Source organism: Nelumbo nucifera, chromosome 1 (assembly GCF_055504915.1).
Source record: "Nelumbo nucifera cultivar China Antique chromosome 1, China Antique-T2T, whole genome shotgun sequence".
Taxonomy (NCBI): Eukaryota; Viridiplantae; Streptophyta; class Magnoliopsida; order Proteales; family Nelumbonaceae; genus Nelumbo; species Nelumbo nucifera.
Genome location: NC_142649.1, coordinates 191,406,895 through 191,424,797, shown reverse-complemented (window position 1 = coordinate 191,424,797; position 17,903 = coordinate 191,406,895). Strand labels below are relative to the sequence as shown.

Here is a 17,903-nt window from a genome sequence, read left to right as displayed (position 1 = left end):
ATATATCATATAAATATATTTTGCAAAAAAAATCTTAAACAAGTTTGAAATCGACTGTTGATAGTTTTGGTTTTCATTAGAGAGAGTGCAATCCTGATCATTCACTTTGTTTGACAAAGGAGCTGATCCTGTCAATATGATCACCCACTCGAGTGAATTCTCAGACTGCCCCAACATACTTAGGTTTTGACCCCTAAAGGATCTCACTGATTGGCATATCAAAGACAACCCAATCCGGCACCCAGTGCAGTACCATAATCGAGTCTAGGGGTTATGTGTAACTTTCCAGTTTTGCCCACTAGTCTCCAAGGTTCAGGGCATAATTAGAAATTGGTCAGGGTTCAGTGTTTCAAACAAACACACACTACATGTGCTTCAGATCCAACCCTGGCAACTAAGACAGGTTGTCCCAACCTTCTTGGCAGCACACTAGTGTTAGCCTTGGTAGGATAAACTTCCCTAAGTCTATCCAGCGGCTGAGAACATTCTAAACTAACACAAGTCTCATAAGTGTCCAGTTTAAGGGTAATTACATAAAAACACACCAATTATAGCACAAATCTATTATGTACTTTTATTCATTTACAATAAATGCATCAGTATATCAATCTAATTAAAGCTAAGGGCATACACTATCTAAGAAGCTCCCACTTGCACTTAGGTCCAATTGAGTACAAGCCAAAGTCCCATACTGTCCACGTGTTTCTCAAACACTTTGTGTAAGTGGCTTAGTCAATGGGTCTGCCACATTCTCTGTTGATGCTACCTTCTGAATCTGGACGTCCCCTCTACCAACAATCTCCCGAAGTACATGATACTTCCTCTCGATGTGCTTTGACTTCGAGTGGGCTCTTGGCTCCTTAACCTGAGCAATGGCTCCAGTATTGTCATACAATAGTGGAATGGGTGATGTGTTGGATGAAACAACTCCTAATTCGTGAATGAACTTATTCATCCACACTGCTTCCTTGGCAGCTTTACTTGCGGCAATGTACTCAGCCTCGGTCGTGGAATCTGCTGTGGACCCTTGTTTGTTACTTTTCCAACTAACTGCACAGGACCCTATCATGATGATGTAACCAGATGTAGACTTTCTATCATCTGGATTTGATTGGAAGTCGGCATCAGTATACCTGACGATCTGTAGGGAACTACCATCGAAGATAAGACAACTTTTTTGTCCTCTGAAGGTATTTGAGTATGTTCTTTACAACAGTTCAATGCCCCTGTCCTATGTTAGACTAGTATCTATTTACTACACTCATAGCCTGAGCAATGTTTGGTTGAGTACACAACTTGGCATACATGATACTCCTTATGGCTAAGGCATAGGGAACCTCTCTCATGCCCTCAATCTCCTCCGGAGTCTTGGAAGACATACCCTTGGAAAGAGTGACTCCATGTCTGAAAAGGACAAATCCCTTCTCGGAGTTCTCCATGTTGTATTTGTTGACAATCTTGTCAATGTAAGTAGATTGAGAGAATCCTATTATCCTCTTCGATCTATCTCTATAGAGTCGAAGTCCAAAGATGTAGGAGGCCTCTTCAAGATCTTTCATGGAGAATTGTTGTGAAAGCCATACCTTCACCGTATTCAACATTCCTACATCATTCCCAATGAGTAGAATGTTGTCTACATACAAAACGAGGAACGTAACCTTATCTCTTACTAATTTCCTATAAACATAGGGCTCATCTGGATTCTTCTCAAAGTCAAATTGTTTGACCGTAGAATCAAATCGGATGTTCCAACTTCTTGAAACTTGCTTAAGTCCATAAATGGATCTATTAAGTTTACACACCATGTGTTCCTGACCAGCAGCAACAAAGCCTTGTGACTACTGCATATAGATATCTCCAGTAAGATCTCCATTCGAGAACGTGGTTTTGACATCCATATGCCAAATCTCGTAATCATAGTGTGCTGCTACAGCTAGCAGGATCCATATGGATTTAAGCATGGCCACTGGCGAAAAGGTTTCCTCATAATTGACTCCCTCTTTTTAAGTGTACCCTTTCACTACAAGGTGACCTTTATAGGTCTCAACCTTTCCATCAAGGCCCTTCATCCTCTTGTAGATCCATTTGCAACCAATTGCTTTCACTCCAGGGGACGGATCTATGAGAGTCCAAACTCCATTAGTTTTCATTGAGTCCATCACGACTTTCATGGCATCAACCCACTTCAAGGAATTTATGCCCAACATATCTTCCACATAAGTCATGGGATCTTCTTCACTGATCGTGGCTTCCATCAAGTAACTTTCTTGATTATAGCCATAGAGAACTAGAGGCCTAGATATCCAGACAGGTCTTCTCAGTTGGGTATTATCTGGAACCGATAGGACATTTCCCACTACTCCTGAGCTCTCCTCATCAAGAACAATTTTTTGACAATGATCGTTCAAGATGTAATCTTCTTCCAAGAAATAGGCATTGTGACTACAAAACACTTTTTGTTCTCTTAGGTCGTAAAAGACGTATCCTATAGAGCCTTTGAGGTAGCCTACAAATAAGCAATGGTTGTTCTTGGATTCCAATTTGTTTGCACTTGTTCTTTTAACATGTGTTTGACAACCCCAAATCTTCAAGTGCCTTACACTTGGTTTCTTACCGGTCCATAGCTCATAGGGAGTCTTAGGAACGGATTTGATTGGAATCCGATTCAACACGTATATAAGAGTCTCTAATGTGTGTCCCCAAAAGGATATAGGTAGTTCTAAATGTACGAGGAGTTATCGGACCATATCTAATAGAGTTTGGTTTCTCCTCTCCGACACACTATTTAATTGTGGTGTAGCAAGAGGAGACAACTGGGATATAATCCCATTATCCTTAAGGTAGTCTCTGAATTCATCAGAGAGATATTCACCTCCTCGATTTGATCGAAGGGTTTGATCTATCTCCTCAACTGTTTCTCGACTTGTTTGAACTCCTTGAACTTTTCAAACGATTCGAACTTATGTCTCATTAAGTACACGTAACCATACCGAGAATAGTCATCGGTGAAAGTTACAAAATAACTGTATTGGTTCCATGTCCTAACATTCATGGGGCCACATACATCAGAATGTATCAGGTCAAGCATGCTCGTAGATCTTTGCAGCAAAAGGAAGTCAAGAAATCAGTTCTTGACATCAGTCTTGTAGGAAAGACTGAAAAAGATTCATTGTTCAGAGTTTCCAGAGGGTTCTTAAGAAGGATCCAGTGTGTAGGACGCACCCTGCTGGTTCCGTTCCACCCACAACTATGTCATCTTCAGTAGGAGCGGATCTTGGTGTCTTCTTTGGGCGTGAACACCAACTTTGGGAGATATTGTTTCTCCGGATTAGGTATAATCCTCCCTTTTTTTTCCTTTTGGTTGAGATCTGGTTCGATTATGGTTCAAGTAGGATCCTTGAATATTGTATTCTAAATTTAGGGAATGCGATTCTCAGTTGGGAGAAGGTAGGAAAATTTTTGAAATTCGCCCACCCATTCCGCAACCTTCTTGGCATCCATTAGATGGATCCTACCATTCTTTTAGTGGTATCAGAGCGACAGGTTCGAATCTTGAACCAAAAGAAAATCAGATCTGAACCTGCACAGATGGACAGAAGATGTTCTGCCAAGATTTGCGCAGATTGTTTTCTTTATTTCAAGAAATTGTTTATTGTTAAGGGCGATTGATCTGAAATTAATTTCTGTTAAATCCAAATTTTATTTAGAACTGTTCTTTATTTATTTTGATTTAATGGACTGTTCGAACCTAGAGATCGCAGTGCAGATTTGGCGCAGATGGTCTGTGCACCCTTTTTCATTTATTTTATTCAATTCGGTTTGTAAATAATTTTTTTTTATTTTCTAGATTGAATGTATAGGATTTGATCAAGAATGTAATTAGTTAATAGAAATAAGATTTCTGTTATTTTTTTATTTTTTTGATTGAAGAAGAAGGAAGAAGATGGTGGTGCTGGAGATTTGCAGATGGAGAAATCGCTTTTTGCGATTTGCAGTTTGTGAAACTGCAACCTTAGTGATTAACCTCTATTTTGCAGGTGGTGCGAACAGTCCATAGTTGATTTTTGATTGCTTAAAATCAAGATTATTAATTTCAGATCTTTCATGAATTAATTCTTGAATTGAAAATCAGTTTCGGACCATTTCGGACTAGATTGGACCAAAACTGTTTGGACCGAATCTAGGGTTCGAAGGGGACTATTTTTCAGTCCATCTTTCTCACACTTGCTGTTCCAAATCTGATGTTCAATTATAGGGATTAATTCGACCCACCTATAAAGCCCAGTTTTAAATGGTTAAAACTGCAAAAGCCCACTATTGTGAGAAAAGTTGTATGGGCCGAACTGCTAACTGTGATTCAGCCCATATACCTAGTCGACATTAATTGTTAATGTTATGAATTTTAAATGGGCTGTTAAATGGGCTTTACAGCAGTTAACTGATTGGATCAATTTTTCCTTTACATGTGATGTTTGGATGTTTGATGTGCTGCGACCGTGGGCCATAAGCACTTGGCCCATGATGACTCGTTAGTGGCTCTTGCGCACACCATGGCTGAATGCAGATCATTGCCATGGTGTCCCTTAAGGTCATTGGATGACCCCTCCTTGCTTGGTGGGCCCTACAACCCTGAAAAGGGATACGTACAAAACCCCTAACCGATTAAGGCCCACCAGAAATCTGACTTTATGAAAGTCAGTGGGAGCCACTTTGGTTTGACCTAAAATTAGAACTAGGGCATAATTTTGTTCCCTCCAGCAAATATGAATGCATGTGATTGGGAGATCCATATGATGGACTCTCTAAAGGCCTTCCGTCATTAGCACAATGATGGGTCCTTTAGTAATGAGGAAATGCACCATAAAATTGGGCTATCCATTTGCTATTGGATCTGTTAGAGTGTTTCATAAGATGATAGGGGCATCATAGACCGATGTGGGAGGGGCTTCACCAGAAAATGGGAACTCTCTCACGGTACCTTGGCGTAACCTGAATATGATGGGTGTGCACTCACTGGACAGAAAGGTTTACCTGAAACGGTTGGCTTCACACACCCCATGTGATTTCCCACGTTTCCAGAGACATTTTTCGTCATCTCCGTCACTGAGAAAGGAGGGAAATCTCAGAGATGAACAAATGGGAATGGAACATAGATTAAAAGCCATATCTATGTAGGTAACATGAATCAAACTAAGGTTGTGGACTAACGATTTTGCTATTTTTTGAGAAAATGGCAAACGGTCAATTCGCAAAGCTTTTAGAAGATAACAAGCTTAAGGGCCCAAACTATGCCGACTGGTATAGAAATCTTATGCTGGTCCTAACTTCTGAAAAGTTAGATAAGGTGGTGAAAAATCCTGCCCCGGAGCGTCTGGGTGATAGGGCTTCTGAGGCCCGCAGGAGGGATTACCAAGATTGGGAGGATAAGAACTCCCTAGCCCGCTGCTTTGTCATTGCCTCACTAGACAACTCAATACAGAGGCAGTTCGATCAGATCGAACTAGCCAAGGATATATTGGACAGTCTAAAGACAATGTATGAAGAGCAGAACCGTTCTACTCGACAGAAGGTCCTGAAACTGTTCATGATTGCATAGATGTCCAAAGGGCAGAAAGTTCATGACCATTGTCTTCGGATGATGGGTTACATTAACGAACTCGAAGCTCTTGGATCCAGGCTAGATCTTGGCACGCAAGTGGATGCCATCCTGAATTCTTTGCCCTCTTCCTTCAATGCGTTCACAATGAACTACAACATGAACAAGCTGAATGTTAGCGTCCAAGAACTCGGCAATATGTTGCAGAGGGCCGAGGATCTACTCAAGAAGGATGAGCCTGTGGTTATGCTTGCTAAAACTAACAAATTGGGCAAGAAAAAGAGAAAGGCAAAGAAGCCCTAGAAGAAAGCTACCATGCCTAAGAAGCAGAAGAAGAACAAGGCATCTGATGTCTGTCACTTCTGCAAGCAAACCGGCCACTGGAAGAGGAACTGTCCTGCCTACCTGGAATCTAAGAAAGGTAACGTCGAAACTTGTGTCATAGAAACTAATATGTTAGTTACTTCTGTGTCCTGGTGTGTTGACTCCAGGGCTTCAACTCATGCATGTAACTCACTGCAGGGGTTCAAAGTTAGCAGAAGATTGAGTGAAGGCGAAGTGACACTATTCTTGGGAATGACTGCAAGTGTTGCAGCTGCGACAATAGGAACCGTAGAATTAGTTTTTAGAGAAGAAGTGCTTGTACTTAAAGATTGTCTTTATGTATAGAACTTGAGAAGAAATTTAATTTCTGTTTCTAAACTGTGTGCTGATGGATATACTCTTTATTTTAGTAATATGATTACTATTAAATGGAATAACAAATTCATCGCATGCGGGGAACTGGAGAACGGTCTCTATGTTCTACATCCTTCTCTGGAAACTAACTTAACCAAAACTACGTCGTTCGAAAATCCCAAGAAAATGAATCATGATACAATAAATCCCACGTGCCTTTGCCATTACCGATTTGGCCATATCGGTGTTGACCGAATCACAAGGCTGGTAAAGGATGGTTCTTTGGATTTTCTAACCGTAGAAAATCTTCCCACTTCTGAGCCTTGCCTTTAAGGTAAGATGACTAAGTAGCCATTTGACGGTAAGCCTGAAAGATCTGTAGGCACTCTTGACCTAATACATACTGATGTATGTGGTCCCCTAAGTGTTTGGACATGAAATCAACACGTGTATTTCATCACCTTTACAAATGATTTTTCACGATATGGTTACGTGTACCTAATGAGACACAAGTCTGAATCCTTTGAAAAGTTCAAAGAGTTCAGACAGGAAGTCGAGAAACAGTTAGGGAGAGAAATTAATGCCCTTCGATCAGATCGATGTGGCGAGTATCTCTCTGACGAATTCAGGGACTACTTGGAGGCCAATGGGATAGTGTCACAATTAGCTCCTCCTGCCACACCTCAACTCAACGGTGTTTCAGAGAGGAGGAATAGGACCTTGTTGGACATGGTCAGGTCACTTCTCGTACATTTAGAATTACCCACATCCTTTTGGGGATATGCATTAGAGACTGCTATCTACATACTGAATCGGGTTCTAACCAAATCGATTCCGAAGACTCCATATGAACTATGGACTGGAAGGAAGCCAAGTGTAAGACACTTCAAGATTTGGAGTTGTCCTGCACACGTTAAAAGAACAAGTGCGAACAAGTTGGAGTCCAAAACCAGCCGTTGGCTATTTATAGGCTACCCAAAAGATTCGGTGGGTTATCTATTCTATGACCCAAGTGAGCAGAAAGTGTTCTGCAGTCGAAATGGCCAATTCTTAGAAACCGAATATATCCTGGACACCCATCGTCAGGAAATAGTTCTTGATGAAGAGAGCTCAGGAGCAGTGGGAGATGTCCTACAAGTTCCAGGTAGTGACCAACCTAGAAGATCCACTCGGGTATCTAGACCACCAGTCCGATATGGTTATGACCAGGATAGTTACCTGGTGGAATCCTTGACTAGTGAGGAGGATCCCGTAACTTACGTGGAAGCTATGTTAGACATAGATTCCCAGAAGTGGGTGGAGGCCATGAGAGCTGAGATGGACTCGATGGAGACCAATGGAGTCTGGACTCTAGTAGATTTGCCCTCCAGGGTAAAAGCAATTGGTTGCAAATGGATCTACAAGAGGAAGAAGGGCCCCGATCGCAGGATCGAGACCTACAAAGCTCGTTTGGTGGCGAAAGGGTATACTCAGAAAGAAGGCATCGATTATGAGGAAACATTTTTGCCCGTGGCCATGCTCAAATCCATTAGGATCCTCCTAGCTGTAGCAACATACCATCACAACGAGATTTGGGAAATGGATGTCAAAACCGCGTTCCTGAATGGAGATCTTAGTGAAGATATCTACATGCAGCAACCGCAAGGCTTCATTGCTGCTGGTCAGGAACACATGGTATGTAAACTTAATAGATCCATATATGGACTTAAGCAGGCTTCTAGGAGTTGGAACATCCATTTTGATTCAACAGTCAAAATGTTTGACTTTGAGCAGAATCCGGATGAGCCCTGTGTTTACAGGAAGTCCAGTGGGGATAAGATCACCCTTTTAATGTTGTATGTGGATGATATCCTACTCATTGGAAATGATGTAGGAATGTTGACTTCGGTCAAGGTATGGCTATCACAACAGTTCTCCATGAAAGATCTTGGAGAAGCTTCATATATACTGAGTCTTCGACTCTATAGAGATAGATCGAAATAGATAATTGGATTATCCCAGGCTGCTTATATTGACAAAATTGTCAAAAGATACATCATGGAGAACTCCAAGAAAGGAAACGTTCTTTTCAGGCACAGAGTCACTCTCCCCAAGAAGATGTCTCCCAAGACTTCTGAGGAGATTGAGGGCATGAGAGACGTTCCCTATGCCTCAGCCATAGGGAGCATCATGTATGCCATGCTGTGCACTCGCCCAGACATTGCTCAGGCGATGAGTGTGGTAAATAGATTCCAAGCCAACCCAGGGTAGGAGCATTGGACTGCTGTGAAGAACATACTCAAATACCTTCGAAGGACAAAAGAGTTTTGTCTGGTGTTCGATGGTAGTTCACTACAAGTTCTAGGGTATACTGATGCCGATTTCCAGTCGGATCTAGATGATAGAAAGTCTACGTCTGGGTATGTTTTCACGATAGGATCGTGTGCTGTTTGCTGGAAAAGCAGCAAACAGTACGTCTGGTGTTTGCTGCTTTTCCAGCAAACAGGGGTCCACTGCAGATTCCACAACTGAGGCCAAGTACATTGCCGCAAGTGAAGCTGCCAAGGAAGCCGTGTGGATGAAGAAATTCATACACGAATTGGGAGTGATTCCGTCCAGCACATCACCCATTCCGTTGTTGTGTGACAACAATGGAGCGATCGCCCAGGCTAAAGAGCCTCGGGCTAACTCGAAGTCAAAGCACATCGAGAGGAAGTACCACATACTGCGGGAGATTGTTGGTAGAGGGGACGTCCTAATTCAGAAGGTAGCATCAGCGGATAATGTGGCAGACCCATTGACTAAGCCACTGACACAGAAGGTGTTTGAGAAACACATGGAAACTATGGGACTCCGGCTTGTACCAGATTGGACCTAAGTGCAAGTGGGAGCTGTTAGACAATTTTGTATGCCCTTAGCTTCAATCCAATTTGATGTACTTTTGACATTTAGTGTAAATAAATAAAGTGCATGATTGATTCATGTTGTTTGGTATAATTCTGTGTAAGACCCTAAAACTGGACAATTATAGAGACTCGTGTTAGTGTTAAATGTTCACAGCCATTGGATAAGTCTAGGGAGATTTATCCTGCCAAGGCTGATACTAGTGTGCCACCAAGTGTTGGGATGTCCTGTCTCGGCCACCAGGGTAAGAACCAAGGCACATGCAGTATGGGATTATTTGAATCCTTGAACCAGACCAGATTTCCAGTATTGCCCTGGACCTTGTGAAAAAGACTAAGAAAGATTCAGTGTTCAGACTTTCTAGAGGATTCTTGCGAAGGATCCAGTGTGTAGGATGCACCCTGCTGGTTCCGTTCCATCCACAGCTGTGTCATCTTCAGTAGGAGCGGATCTTGGTTTCTTCTTTGGGCGTGAACACCAACTTTGGGAGATACTACTTCTCCGGATCAGGTATATTCCTCCCTTTTGTTTTTTGGTTCAGATCTAGTTCGATTATGGTTCAAGTAAGATCCTTGAATATAGTATTCTAAATTTAGGGAATATGATTCCCAGTTGGGAGAAGGTAGGAAAATTTTTGAAATTCGCCCACCCATTCTGCAACCTTTTGGCATCCATTAGATGGATCCTACCATTCGTTCATGTTGTGTGACAACACTGGAGCCATTGCTCAGGCTAAGGAGCCACGAGCCCACTCGAAGTCGAAGCATATCGAGAGGAAGTACCATGTACTGCGAGAGATAGTTGGAAGATGGGACGTCCTGATTCAGAAGGTAGCATTAGTGGAAAATGTAGCTGGCCCATTAACTAAGCCACTGACACAGAAAGTGTTTGAGAAACACGTGGAAAGTATGGGACTCTGGCTTATACCCGATTGGACCTAAGTGCAAGTGGGAGTTGTTAGACAATTATGCCCTTAGCTCGAATCAGATTGATGTACCTTTTAACATTTATTGTAAATGAATAAACTACATAATTGATTCATGTCATTGTGGTGTGTTTCTGAGTAATACCCTTAAACTGGACACTTATGAGACTCATATTAGTTTAGAATCTTCACAGCCATTGGATAGACCTGGGGAGATTTATCCTGCCAAGGCTGACACTGATGTACCGCCAATTTGGTTGGTGTGGCTTGTCACAGCTATCAGGGTGTGACCTGAGGTACATTCAGTGTGGGCATTCTTGAAGCCCTGAACTGGACCAAAATTTCAGTATTGCCCTTGACGTTGGAGATAGATGGGCAAAACTGGAATGTTACACCTGACCCTAGACTCTATTATGGTACTGCACTAGGTGTCAGATCAGGCTGTCTTTGATATGTTAGATAGTTGTATGCCCTTAGCTCCAAACAGAATGATGTACATTATGACATTTATTGTAAATGAATAAAGTACATATTTGATTCATGTTCTTGTGGTGTGTTTCTGTGTAATACCCTTAAACTGGACACATACGAGACTCGTGTTAGTTTAGAATGTTCACAGTCATTGGGTAAGTCTCGGGAGATTTATCCTGCTAAGGCTGACACTGATGTGCCGCCAAGTGTAGGAGTGACCTGTCTCAGCTGTCAGGGTGAGACCCGAGGTACATGCAATGTAGGTTTACTTGAAACCCTGAACCAGACCAGATTTTTAATTCCCGGGATCCATGTGAGCAGAGAGTGCAACACTGTTCCTTGTAGCCGAGGGAGAGGTCCTCTCTTGTCGGGCAGTGTTTGATCATTATGGGCTGAGATGTTAAGTGTAAGACCATTGAGGGTAATGCCTGATGGGTTAATCTTGCATTTGCTCACAGTCCCTGGGTTTTTATAAGGTGGCTTGGCCGAGGGAGCACTTAGTGTAAGTGTTGGGCCCATTAGGAGCCCATGTGATGGGCTTCAGGGGGTTCACTGTCTTTTCAATGAATTCGGCCAAGCCTTGTAACAGAGGTTGGGCCGAACCCATGTGGCTGATGTGTAGATCAATGTTTGGGTCCCACGCCATACAAAGAAGCCCAATTTGACAGCAGTTTGGAGGCCTACTGAGCACTTAGACTTATTGGGCCTAAAGCCCATTTTGGACTGGCCTAATTTGATTAGTTAAATAAAGGGGCGGATCTGGGATTAAATCAGTAGATAGGATAGGGTCTTATCCCTATCCAATCAGAGAGTCTAGATCTGAATGAGATTTAGATCTAGAAACCTCCTAATGAGATTAGGAGAGAGCTGATCTTATTTGCAGATAAGATAAGGACTTATCCTTATCACTTAAAGAGGACTCCTTATCCAAATACAAATTTGGATTAGAAAATTCCTAATGAGATTAGGAGCTCTCTTCGAGGCTATTAAAGGAGGAGGGGTCGAACCATTCAGATCATCCTAAGCACCCCAAGAATCCAGAGATCAGATCTCAGATCACCAAGAGAGAAGACAGCTTCGCCATCCTCTGCTATTGCGCTCTCCTCCAGTTGTGGCCATACTGCCAGTCCGATCTCTAGTTTGTGGGAGCGATCAAGAAGAGTCTTGATATCAGCCTTTGGAGAAAGGCTGATCTGAAGTCATGCTCACTGCCTCTAGTGAATTCTTGTGAAGGGTTCGGTTCGTTGGACGAACACTGCTGATTCTTCTCCACCATTCACTGTGTCATCTTCAGTAGGAGCAGTCTTTGGAGTCTTTCTTTGGGCGTGAACACCTTCGTTGGGAGATACTGCTTCTCGGTATCAGGTATATCCCTCTCCTACTGTTCTGTTCAGATCTGGTTCGGTTCTTGGTTCAAGATTGATCATTGAAATTGTAGATTTTCTAAACAGGGGAGAGGAAATTTCTGAAATTTTGCCCAACCTTCATGATATGCCAATCAGTGAGATGTTTAGAGGGGGTCAAAACCTGGGTATGTTGGGACAGTCTAAGAATTCATTACCTTCCTGGACAATCCGATACAGAGGCAGTTCAATCAGATCGAGCTTGCCAAGGACATATTGGACAGTCTAAAGACAATGTACGAAGAGCATAATCGTTCTACTCGACAGAAGGTCTTGAAACAGTTCATGACCGCAGAGATGTCCATGGGACAACAAGTTCATGACCATTGCCTTCGGATGATGGGTTACATCAATGAGATTGAGGCTCTTCGATCCGAGCTGGATCTTGCAACCCAGATAGACGCCATCCTTAATTCTTTGCCTCCTTCCTTTAATCCATTCATCATGAATTACAACATGAATAAGCTGAATGTCAGCATTCAAGAACTCAGCAATATGTTACAGAGGGCCGAAGAACTGATTAAAAAGGATGAGCCTGTTGCTATACTTGTTGATGCTAGCAAGTCGGGCAAGAAAAAGAGGAAGGCAAAGAAGCCTCAGAAGAAAGCCACTAAGCCCAAGAAGTAGAAGAAGGACAGAGCATCAGATGCATGTCACTTCTGCAAGAAGACCAGCCACTGGAAGAGGAACTGTCCTCAGTACCTGGAATCCAAGAAAGGTAATTTTGAATCCTGTGTCATAGAAACCAATATGTTGGTTACTTCTGCGTCTTGGTGTATTGACTCTGGGGCTTCAACTCATGCATGTAACTCACTGCAGGGGTTCAAGGTAAGCAGAAGGCTGAGTGATGGAGAAGTGGTTCTTTACTTGGGGACTTCTGCAAGTGTTGCAGCTGCGGCCATAGGAATCGTAGAGTTAATTTTTAGAGAAGGATCAATTGTACTGAAAAATTGTCTTTATGTACAAAATTTGAGAAGAAATTTGATTTCTGTTTCAAAACTGTGTGCGGATGGATATTCTGTCTTCTTTAGTAATACGATTACTATTAAGAGAAATAACAAATTCATCACATACGAAGAACTTGAGAACGGTCTCTATGTTCTACATCCTTCTCTAGAAACTAACATAGCCAAAACTACGTCGGATGATATCCCCAAGGAAAGAATCCGTGATACATTTAATCCCACGTGCCTGTGGCATTACCGACTTGGCCATATCAATATTGATCGCACAAGATTGGTAAAGAATGGTCCTTTGGATTTTCTAACTGTAGAAGATTTCCCACTTGTGAGCTTTGCCTTTAGGGTAAGATGGCGAAACGGCCATTTAATGGTAAGCCTGAAAGATGTACGGGCATGCTTGACCTTATACATACTGATATATGTGGTCCCCTGAGTGTTAGGACTCGTAACTAGCACGTGTATTTCATTACATTCACCGATGATTATTCTTGGTATGGTTACGTGTACCTAATAAGACACAAGTCCGAATCCTTTGAAAAGTTCAAGGAGTTCAGACAAGAGGTCAAGAAGCAGTTAGGGAGAGACATTAAGACCCTTTGATCGGATCGAGGTAGCGAGTATCTCTCTGACGAATTTAGGGACTACATTAAGGTCAATGGGATAGTATCACAATTGGCTCCTCCTGCTACACCACAACTTAATGGTGTTTCAGAGAGAAGGAATAGGACCTTATTGGATATGATCTGGTCACTTCTCGTACACTCAGAGTTACCCACATCCTTTTGGGGTCACACATTGGAGACTACGATATACGTGCTGAATCGGGTTTCATCCAAATCGGTTCCTAACACTCCATATGAACTTTGGACTAGGAAAAACCAAGTGTCAGACACTTGAAGATTTGGGGTTGTCCAGCAAACGTTAAAAGAACGAGTGCGGACAAATTGGAATCCAAGACCAGTCGTTGCCTATTCGTAGGCTACCCCAAGGGCTCTGTGGGTTACCTATTCTATGACCTGATGAGAGTAGAATTTATCATATTTTTATCCCCAAATATTCTATCTTTCATACTAAATTAGTACTTAATTGGACTCATATTTGTTGTATTTCGGTTCAGGGCATGAAAGAATGCATCAGGAGCAAAGAAAGGCAAATCGGATGACTTTTCACAGTTTCGGCATTGTTTAGTAATTTGGGCCTAACTCGCGTACCCGAACTCCGATTGGGCTGATTCAAGACCCAATGGAAAGATAAGAGAAAATGACACAACTTTCGTGTGTTTGGATTTGGTAGATTCGGCCTGCATCGAAGTCAAATACGAGCCCGAAGTTAGGGAAAATTCGTAGGAAGGCCCAATCCGCAGCTGAAGCCCAACTTGCAGAAAAGCCTGGCAGCAGCCCAATTCACAGATGAGGTCTAATACGAATCCAAGAACAAGAAACTGAGAAGAGTCCTTCCAGATCTAAATTCTTGATGTGATCTTAGAAAGATAAAGGGATTGAGTTCACTAGATAAAGAGATAAGAGTAGGATTAGACTAGGACTTTCTATTCTTGCAAGATAAACTTCAAGAAGAAGTAGGAGACCACCCCCTCCCCTTTAAGCTATATAAAGGGGGGGGGGGGACCAGCTTTAGGCATCACTCTCTGGATTGAATCAAGAAGCAAAGGAGCAATCAATCAAGAAAGGAGAAAACAAATCAAGAAACTTGGGGAAGGTGATCAAGAATTCAAGAACCTCAAGAAGAAGGTGGCGGCAAGAAGAGGAGATCTCAACACCATGGGCGAATTCAAGAGTTCTTTCTTTCCCCTTGTTTGCTTTAATTCTTTTATCATGAACTGATTCATTTCTTGCTAGGGCTGTGAAAAGCCTAACCAGGTTAATGAATATATTTTTATCTTTATGATTTATCCAAGATTGTGATTTCCATATAGTCTATGAATTATTGTGCTTAATGCAATTAAGAGCTTGGCCACCTCTTAATTGATTTGGGTTATGTGAATGAATCGAGAGAGGAATTCACATAATCGACTGAATAGTTCATAGTATGAATTGAATGGTATATAGAGATATATATACATGATTCATTTGAATTTAATGGTTTTTCTTGGATTTAAGGCACTTCCATTTTGAGAGCTCTACTCGAGAGATTGAAGGGTTACCTGATGGGCGTAGTTTTAGTATATCTCGAGAGAGAATATTAAATAAATTTGGAAAGACCTCATTTTATGGGAATGACAAGTAATCTTGGTTAATCGAATCCATTAATATTCATTACATTGGTTATGTGGTTCAAAAGCCCTAGCGATTTCATCCATTGCATATTTGGTTAGTGATCACCCTTGCTTCTATTTTCTTTTTCTAGTTTTTATTTTCAGTAGTTCTTACTCAAATCTGAATTTTGATTGTCCACATAATTAGGGAAGACTGTGGTTCTAATAATTATTTTGTTAAATCCCCATGGCAACGATATTTTTATACTACTTGATAACTAGTGCACTTTCTAGGGTTATATTTATAGCTATCAAGTTTTTGGCACCATTGCCGGGGATTTAATCCTAAAATAATATTAGAACTTGTTAACCTTGATGTTTTTATTTTTATTTTTTATTATTCTCTTGTTATTATTTTATTTTACTTGTTCGAATTCTTGCTGGTTCAGATTTACTAGTGCATGACACACACTAGGAAAGAGGGACTAGCTGAATTCGATCCAGAAATTGAGAGGACCCTTCGCTTGTTGCAATGGGCCAACAAAGGTAAAACGAGAGAAGAGGTTGTTATTGGTGAACCAGCAATAGAGATTGAAGGAGAGATGGCAGAAGGAAATCGCACCCTCTTGGACTATGCTTGTCCAACCATTGATGGGGCGACTTCCAGCATTTGCAAGCCCACAATTCAGGCCAACAATTTTGAAATCAAGCCTGCAATAATTCAAATGATTCAGACAAATATTCAATTTAGTGGGTTACCAAGTGATGACCCTAATGCACACATTGTTAACTTCTTAGAAATATGTGATACATTTAAACATAATGGAGTTAGTGATGATGTTATTAGGCTTAGATTATTTCCTTTTTCATTGCGTGATAGAGCTAAAGATTGGCTTAACTCACTCCCTGCAGGAAGTATCACCACTTGGAATGATCTAACCCAAAAATTTTTGGCTAAATATTTCCCACCCTCTAAAACAACAAAGCTAATTAATGATATTACTACTTTTTCTCAATTTGAGAGGGAATCCTTGTATGAAGCATGGGAACGATTCAAGGAGATGCTTAAGAAGTGTCCTCACCATGGGATACCAACTTGGCGTCAAATTCAGACTTTCTATAATGGTATTACTCCCTCTAATCGATCTATTATTGATGTAGCTGCAGGTGGCACAATCATGAGAAAAACACCGGAGGAAGCTTATGACCTAGTAGAGGAGATGGTGTCGAACAGCTACCAATGGAGCAATGACCGAACCAATCAGAGGGGAGTACACCACATCGATTCCTTTGCAGCCTTATCTGCGCAAATTGCTAATCTGAATAAGAAACTTGATACTTTTAATATTGCAGCCATTAATACATCATCTAGCATCTCATGCGATTTATGTGGTCAAATAGGACATATAAATTCTGATTGTCAATTAAGCAGTCCTTTTATTTCCCATGAGAATGATAATTTTATCTCTCATGCTAGCATGCCGAATTTCAATCCCTACTCAAATACATACAACCTAGGGTGGAGGAATCATCCAAACTTTTCATGGAGCAATAATCAGCAAAAGGCACCCATGGGATTCCAAAAACAGCCACCCCCACAAGAAGAAAAGAATAATTTGGAGAAGATGATTTCTAAGTTCATCAATACTGCTGAAGCAAAATTCCAAATCCATGAAGCATCGATTAGAAACTTGGAAGTTCAAGTGGGGCAGATTGTAAATCTGTTGTCGGAAAGAAAAGAGGGACGGCTACCCAGCAACATGGAGAAGAATCCCAGAGACCAAGTAAATGCCATAACCTTAAGAAGTGGGAAGACAGTTGGCGAAATCCAGAAAGATGATAAGAAAGCTGATGTGGCCGATTTGCAAAAGGAGGATGAGGGAAGTACACCTAAACTGAATTTAGATGCAATTAAACTCTCTATTCCCTACCCTGGAAGAATTTTGAAGGCTAACTTAGATAGACGTTTTAAGAAATTTTTAGAAGTTTTTAAAAAAATACATATTAACCTCCCCCTTCTTGATGTATTGTCACAGATGTCGAAATATGCCAAATTCCTGAAGGAGGTGATGTTGAAAAAAAGGAAATGGGAGGATGGTGAGATGGTGAAGTTAAACGAAGAGTGCTCAGCCATTCTTCAAAAGAAATTGTCCCAAAAGCTTAAGGATCCAGGGAGTTTTTCTATACCTTGCACCATAGGGAATACTGAATTTGAAAAAGCTTTATGTGATTTAGGTGCTAGTATAAATTTAATGCCTTATTCTATCTTTGAAAAACTTGGATTGCATGAACTAACATCTACAACTATTATCCTGCAATTAGTTGATTGAAGCATTAAATATCCTAGGGGAATAGTAAAAGATGTTTTAGTCAAAGTGGGTAATTTCATCATTCCTGCTGATTTCATTGTGTTGGATATGGAGGAAGATAAGACAATTCCGTTAATTCTAGGGAGACCCTATCTTGCTATGGGTAATGCTTTAATTGATGTGAAAGAAGGTCTACTTACTCTTAGAATCAATGGTGAAGAAGTGGTGTTTAATGTATTTAAAACCATGAAATGTCCCAACACAATTGAGCATGAAATATATGCAATTGATTGCATTGATGTTTGGGCAGCTGAAGTAGATACATCTAAATCAGAAGACATGCTGAAAGTTGCACTTAACAATAGTCCTAATTAATTGCAACAAGCAGAGCAGAAGTTTGTACTGAAATCAGAACTGCGAAATTTGACTTCTGAGCTAGACTCATTTGAAATTGCAACTCATAA

The 17,903-nt window shown here is 41.2% G+C and overlaps 1 non-coding gene across 1 annotated transcript; it reads right to left on the bottom strand.

Annotated features, from left to right (window-relative positions):
* Window positions 1–16,113: 16,113 nt before the first annotated feature.
* Window positions 16,114–16,220, bottom strand: LOC148804286 (small nucleolar RNA R71). The gene has a single exon (XR_016081523.1). It is a non-coding gene; the product is annotated as a small nucleolar RNA R71 (small nucleolar RNA).
* Window positions 16,221–17,903: the final 1,683 nt, after the last annotated feature.